Source organism: Sorex fumeus, unplaced genomic scaffold, assembly GCF_029834395.1.
Source record: "Sorex fumeus unplaced genomic scaffold, SorFum_2.1 ptg000042l, whole genome shotgun sequence".
Taxonomy (NCBI): domain Eukaryota; kingdom Metazoa; phylum Chordata; class Mammalia; order Eulipotyphla; family Soricidae; genus Sorex; species Sorex fumeus.
Window position 1 is genome coordinate 1,592,459 of NW_026606099.1, and position 7,063 is coordinate 1,599,521.

Below are 7,063 nucleotides of genomic sequence, written 5' to 3' on the forward strand. Positions count from 1 at the left end.
TATCGCTCCAGCCCCCGCTCCCCAAATTTAAGACACAAACATGTGACTCCTGACCCTTCAGCCGCTACTTACTTCCTCTCACGGCTCAGTCCACAGTTCTCTTCCTCAGGGCAGCCAGCACAGGAGCAAAACTCTCCCAGGCCCAGGTGCTTCTGCCTGGCCCGGCCAGCATCCAGAGGAGCCTGCGCCCCACCTCCTGATCAGTGCTGCCTCCTCTCCTCCAAGTGCTTTCCCTAGTCGTCTCCTGTGCCCCTATGCTTAGAATTGAGCAGCTAGTTCTTTGGTTTGTTTTTTGGGGATGCTCAGGGGTTACTCCTGGTTCTGCCATCAGGAATCACTCTGGGGGGTGCTGGGGATGGAACCTGGGTTAATCACGTGCAAGGCAAATACCCCGCCCTTGGTACTACTGCTCCAGCAGGCTGTAGATGCCCCAAACACCTTCAGGCAACGTCTTTCTGATTTTCAGACCTGCTTCCAGGGCTCCCTCCCTCCCCTGATCTGTCTCAGTGGCACCTGGGCCCCAAATGGTGCCAGATGCTTTCTCCCTCTCAGCGGAAGACACTCCCTCTGCCCATCCTTCCCACCACAGGTGCTTCTGCCACAAACCCAGAGCCCTGCTAAACGCCTTTCTAAAAGCTCTTCAAAGTCTTACAAATTCTACTTATTAATTTTAAATGATTTTCTGGGGTTTGGGAGTTTAGAGAGGGCTGGGGCCCTTCGTGGGTGCTTAGCCCCGCTCAAAGCTTCAGCTCCAGGGTGCTCGGGCCTCGCTGAGGCCGGGGGCTCCTGGGGCCTCAGCTGGTGTGTTCAGGGGCCAGGTAGTGTCAGGATGGTATTCAGGATCCCACATATGCCAGACATGTGCTTTACAACTTTGAGTCATACCTCTAGCCCTGGATTCTTGTTCTAATAATTATCTAGAAAATTCTTATTTATTTATTTATTTTTTTGCTGTTTGGATCACACCCGGTGATGCCCAGGGGTTACTCCTGGCTCATGCACTCAGGAATTACTCCTGGAGATGCTCGGGGGACCATATGGAATGCTGGGAATCGAACCCAGGTTAGCCGTGTGCAAGGCAAATGCCCTACCCACTATGCTATCACTCCAGCCCCACATTCTTTTTTTTTTTTTTAAATGTAGGAGTACTGCTATTTATTCAGCCATTGATTAAGCTAATTGAATTGGACATGAACTCCACATTACTTTAAAAGATTTTTTTTAAATCGAATATACATGAGATAGACCATTACAAAGCTGTTCATAATTGGGTTTCAGTCATACAATGATCCAGCACCCACCCGTCCACCAGTGTACATTTCCCACCACCAATGTCCCCTGTTTCCCTAACATCATCCCCCACCACCCCATCCCCACCACCCCCTGGCCTCCCTCTATGGGAGGCACTTTCCTTCTTGCTCTCTTTCTCCTTTTCCTTAGAACACTATTTTTTTTTTTTTGTCTTTCGGGTCACATCCAGCGATGCTCAGGGGTTACTCCTGGCTCTGCACTCAGGAATTACTCCTGGTGGGTACCATATGGGATGCTGGTGATCGAACCTAGGTCGGCCACATGTAAGACAGACGCTCTACCCGCTGGCCCTAGAACACTATTTTTAATTTTTATTTTTGTGTTACATGTGGCAGTGCTCCGGGCTTACTCCTATCTCTGTGCTCAGGGGTCTCTCCTTGTAGGGGCTTGGGAAACCAAATAGGTGGGATTGAACCCTAGAGAGCCATGTGCAAGGCAAGTACCCTACCCTCTATACTATCTCTCAGGCCTTATATTTCCTTTCTTATAAGTTATTATTTTTATTGAATTTTTATAAATTATGAAATTACAAAGTTATTCATGATTAAGTTTCAGGCGTACAATGTTCCAACACCAATCCCTTTACCAGTGTCCTCAATTTCCCTCCTGCCCTCAGCCTGCTTCTATGGCAAGTGTTTTTCCTTTTTAAAAAATTTTTCTTTTAACTTTTAAGCACTGTGGTTTACAATCCTGTTGCAGTAGGTAATCAGTGCAATCACAGTACTTCCTTTTAGCACCCTGTCCTCCTCCAGAGTGACCATTCTCTGCACCATTGTCATGGCGTTCCCTGCCCTGCCCAAACTCCCACCCCGCCCGGGCCAAGCTTTCGACAGATGACCCACCTGTTCTCCTGCTCTTCATTTCTATTGCCTTTGGGCATTTGTTATTTTCCGATTATGCTTCTTTATATCCTTTATATAAAAGAGATTATCTTTGTCTGTCCCTCACCCTCTGACTAATTTCACTCAGCATGATACTCCCCAGATCCATCCACGTGGCAGCAAATGGCATGATTTCATCTTTTCTTATGGCCGAGAAGCAGTCCAAGTGTAGATGTGCCATGGTTTCTTTATCCACTCCTCTTGGGCACTTGGGTTGTTTCCAGTTTCTGGCTATTGTGAATAGTGCTGCAATGAACAGAGGGGTGCAGATGTCTTTTCTGTATTGTGTTTTTGGGGCCTTGGTGTATACTTTAAGAAGTGCTCTCCCCATATTTCTAATAATTATCTAGAACATTCTTACGTTTCCCAGTCCCTCCACATTTGCATAAACCCGCAGACTTTAGTTAGGTTTTGCCATGCAGAGGGTTGAACCCAGGGCCTCATACATACAAGGCAAGAGCCCTGCCGCTGAGTCACATCCCCAACACCCCCCAGACTTTAATGTAAACATCACTTCCTTAGGTGACCCTCCTTTGTCCCCTCTGCATTAGGTGGTTCTACTGCTCTTTTATTTTTTTAATTTAAAAAAATTATTTATTTATTTATTTAATTTTTTAATGAACCACCGTGAGATACAGTTACAGACTTACAAACTTTCGTGCTTATGTTTCAGTCATACAATGATCAAGCACTCAAGCTTCCGCCAGTACCCATTCTCCACCACCAACGTTTCCAGTATCCCCCCCACCCCCATTTCCCATCCCCGAAACCCCCCTCTGTGGCAGGCTGATTCCCTTGAACTCTCTGTCTCCTTTAGGGTGTTGTGGTCTGCAGTGCAGGTATTAAGTGGCCATCATGTTCGGTCTATAGACTACTTTGAGCAGACATCTCCCTTCCTGAGCGGGCCCTCTAAGCATCCTTTACTTGGTGGTCCCTTCTCTATCTGAGCTGCCTTTTCCCCCATCACATGAGACCAGCTTCCAAGCCATGGGGCAATCCTCCTGGTCCTTATCTCTACTATCCTTGGGTGTTAGTCTCCCATTTTGTTACTTTATATTCCACAAATGAGTGCAGTCCTTCTATGTTTGTCCCTCACTTTTTGACTCATTTTGTGCTGCTCTTTTAGCTACTGGTCTGATTTCCTGTCTACTAGCAGATGGGTTACTTATGTGCTAGGCATCCTTTCAAATGCCTCAGATACTGGGGACTGTGTTCACCTGCTGATGCCCAACCCCCTCTCATTCGGCTGGGCCCAGTGCCCTCGGGGACTCCTGCAGGCCCTCCTTGGCTTGCACAGAGCCCAGCACAGGGCACTGTCTGCCTCATCCGTGGCTCTAACAGCCCGTTGTCTGATGGCCGTGCAGGAGCCTCCGCGAACCCTTCACACAGGTGAGACTTGCTCCAGGCCGCACTCGATGCCAGGAACTTCTTCAAGTGGGTTTGGTTTCCGGCAGTGATCTGCAGCCAGGAAGAAGTCCTGGAAGTTGGCACTGGTGCGTCAGCCCTGTTCCAACATGTCACTGTTCCCATTTCTTGCTTTGCACTTGTTGCTCTTAGCCGTGAACACACACATCAGGTAGGACAAGTGGCTTTTGTAGCTTTTGCTCAGGCTGCCAGCAGTTGTGATGGCTAGGGCCTGATGCTGGCCAGCTCTGCCTGCTTCTTCCATCGGGACACTGACATTTTCTCTCTGCCCAGTTACGCAGACAGTGTTCCTACCCCCTGTGCCCTGTGACGAACTTCCCAGCTTCCTGCTTGGCCGGGAGCCTTTCCTGAGGACACAGTTCTTACAGGCCCTTCTCAAGGTCAATGTGGGGTGAAGGTCTTGACAACAGGTGTTGTCAATGGATGCTGAGTTCTGGGGCCCAGGTGAAGTGGCCCAGGTTCTGGGACCCAGGTGTGTGGCTTACCCCAGACAGGAGCAGGAAGGGACAAGAGGGAAAATAGGGCTCAAATTCCACCCTCCTGGGTTCCAAAGGCAGGATGGGCTGCCTCAGGTTCTATCAAATGCTGCAATCTGGACATTCCTGGGCCCCTCCTCCCACTCCCTAGATCTTGTCCTGAAGGAAGCCATTCCCAGCATTCAAGGTGAAGGCAGTTTCTGGCAGACAGAAAGGCATTTTCCCAGCTGACTGGTTTTTATTTTCAAATCCAAGGCCTCAGGCTTCAGAGGCAGAGTGAAGAAGGGAGGGGCTGCAGCGATAGTACAGCAGGTAGGTGCTTGCCTTGCAACCCAGGCATTTTGTATAGACCCTTAAATCCTGCCAGGAGTGATCCTTTTTTTTTTAAATGAAAAACAAGAATTTGGTGGTTTTTTTTTTATTATTGCATAGTCCTTTTGTGCACTAATACATGATTTACTTCAGTTATTCTTGCAATTGAGTTATTCATGATAAGTAAAGTAAAGTAAAGGCCCTCCCGTTGATCATCGATTTGCTCGAGCAGGCCCAGTAACGTCTCCATTGGAGACTTTGTTGTTACTGTGTCTGGCATATTGAATACGTCACGGGGAGCTTGCCAGGCTCTGCCGTGCGGGCGAGATACTCTTGGTAGCTTGCCGGGCTCTCTGAGAGGGGCGGAGGAATTGAACTCGGGTCGGCCATGTTGGCTGCGTGCAAGGCAAACGCCCTACCGCTGTGCTATCGCTCCAGCCCAAGTTATTCATGATACATACTCAAAATCACTCATAAATACTATTTAAAATCTATGGGGAAAAATAAGTTTACATTTTAAATGTTAACACGTAAATGAATTAAAACCCTTAAATAATTAAAATTAAAATTCTTTTTTTTTTTCAATTAGTGAACCACTGTTGAGGTACAGTTACATACTTACAAACTTTCGTGTTTGCATTTCAGTCATACAATGGGGAGTGATCCTTGAGCACAGAGCCAAGAGGAAGTCCTGAGCACAGCTGGGTGTGGCCCCCAAATAGCACAACAACGACAAAATATAAAGAAGGGAGCAAAGGCAGAATGCGACTTTGCTCACACCTAGCTCTAGGCTTAGTTCTGCCATTGACTGGCTGCGCTCCTCTGGGTAAATCTTTTTACTTTGTGGGTTTCACTTCCTCATCTTCGCAAGAAGGGAGAGAGGCCTGGGGAGAGTTCAGTGGTCACCAGGCCTGCCTCAAAAGTCTAAAGTGGTAAGGCTGAGAGTGGCGCCACCCGGGGGCTTTGTATTTAGGACCATGAGGGCTGGAGCAATAACACAGCGGTAGGGCGGTTGCCTTGCACGGAGCCAGCCCAGCCGAGCCGGGTTCGATTCCTCCACCTCTCTCTCTCGAAGAGCCCGGCAAGCTACCGAGAGGCAGAGCCTGGCAAGCTACTCGTGACGTATCCAATATGCCAAACACAGTAACAACAAGTCTCAAAAAATTGGAGACATTACTGGACCCGCTCGAGCAAATCGATGAACAACGGGAGGACAGTATTTGTTTGTTTGAGGGCCACAACAAAGCATTAGACCCCTGGTGTGCAATGCCACCCAAAAAAATGGGTGTGACCCATATTACCCTTTTCAATCGCCCACAAATTAGTGCAGTCATTCTATATCTGTCCCTCTCCTTTTTTTTTTTTTAAATGTAGGAGTACTGCTATTTATTCAGCTACTGATTAGCTGATTGAATTGGGCATGAACTCCACCTTACTTTTTTTTCCATTTTTTATATTTTTGTTTATTGAATCACCATGAGAGCAGTTACAAAGCTTTCGGATCTAAGTCTCGGTCATACAATGAAACACCCGTACCTTCACCAGTGCCTGTTCTCCACCATCAAAAACCCCAGTATACCCCTATCCCACACCCTCCCCCTACCTGTGGGGCAGATGATTTCCACATTACTCTCTCTCTACTTTGATCACATTCAATATTTCGACACCAGACCCACCATTATTATTTGAGATTTTACCCCAACACTCAGATCTGCTGAAAAGGCAACAGTAGACAATTTGTGTTCTATTGCTAGTTATGATTAACATATGATGTTGCGTGGCTGCAGTAGGGTCATGTGATTTTGAAATTCCTAAATTTTAACACTTAAATCTGGAGGGATTTCTGCCAAAAAGCCACTGAGTTTCGAGATTTGCTCCTGAGTCTCTGGGGTCATGGCCGTTGAGCAGCTTGATCAGGAGCCAGAGAGGCCATTCGTAGGCGATGACTTGGGGTCTCGTTGGGATGGGGAGACCAGGACCGGCTCCACCCCCATCCTGTGAGGCCCAACAAGTTTCGTCACTGCAGGCCCAGACCTGACTGTCCAATGGCCTCTGGAGGATGATGGCCACCGAGCTGCCAAGGGGGAGCAGGCGAAGGTGTCCCTCTCCTTCTGACTCATTTCACAGCATGATACTTCATGACTTCAGTTTTTCTAACCACTGTATAGTATTCCACTGTGTAGATATACATAGTTTCCTTAGTAATTTGTCTATTCTCAGCACTCGGGTTGTTTCCAGATTCTGGTTATTGTGAACAGTGCTGCAATGAACATACAGGTCATTTTTGCATCCTTGGGATGTATTCTCAGACATGGTATTGCAGGGTCATACGGAAACTCAATTTCTAATTTTTGAAGGAATACCCATATTGTTGTTACTGTGTCTGGCATATCGAATACTCTCGGTAGCTTGCCGGGCTCTTAGGGCTGGAGTGATAGCACAGCGGGTAGGGCGTTCGCCTTACAAGCGGCCAACATGGCCGACCCGAGTTCGATTCCTCCGCCCCTCTCGGAGAGCCCGGCAAGCTACCGAGAGTATTCGATATGCCAGACACAGTAACAACAAAGTCTCCAATGGAGACGTTACTGGGCCCGCTCGAGCAAATCGACGATCAACGGGAGGGCCTTTACCTTTTACCTTTACCCATATTGTTTTCCA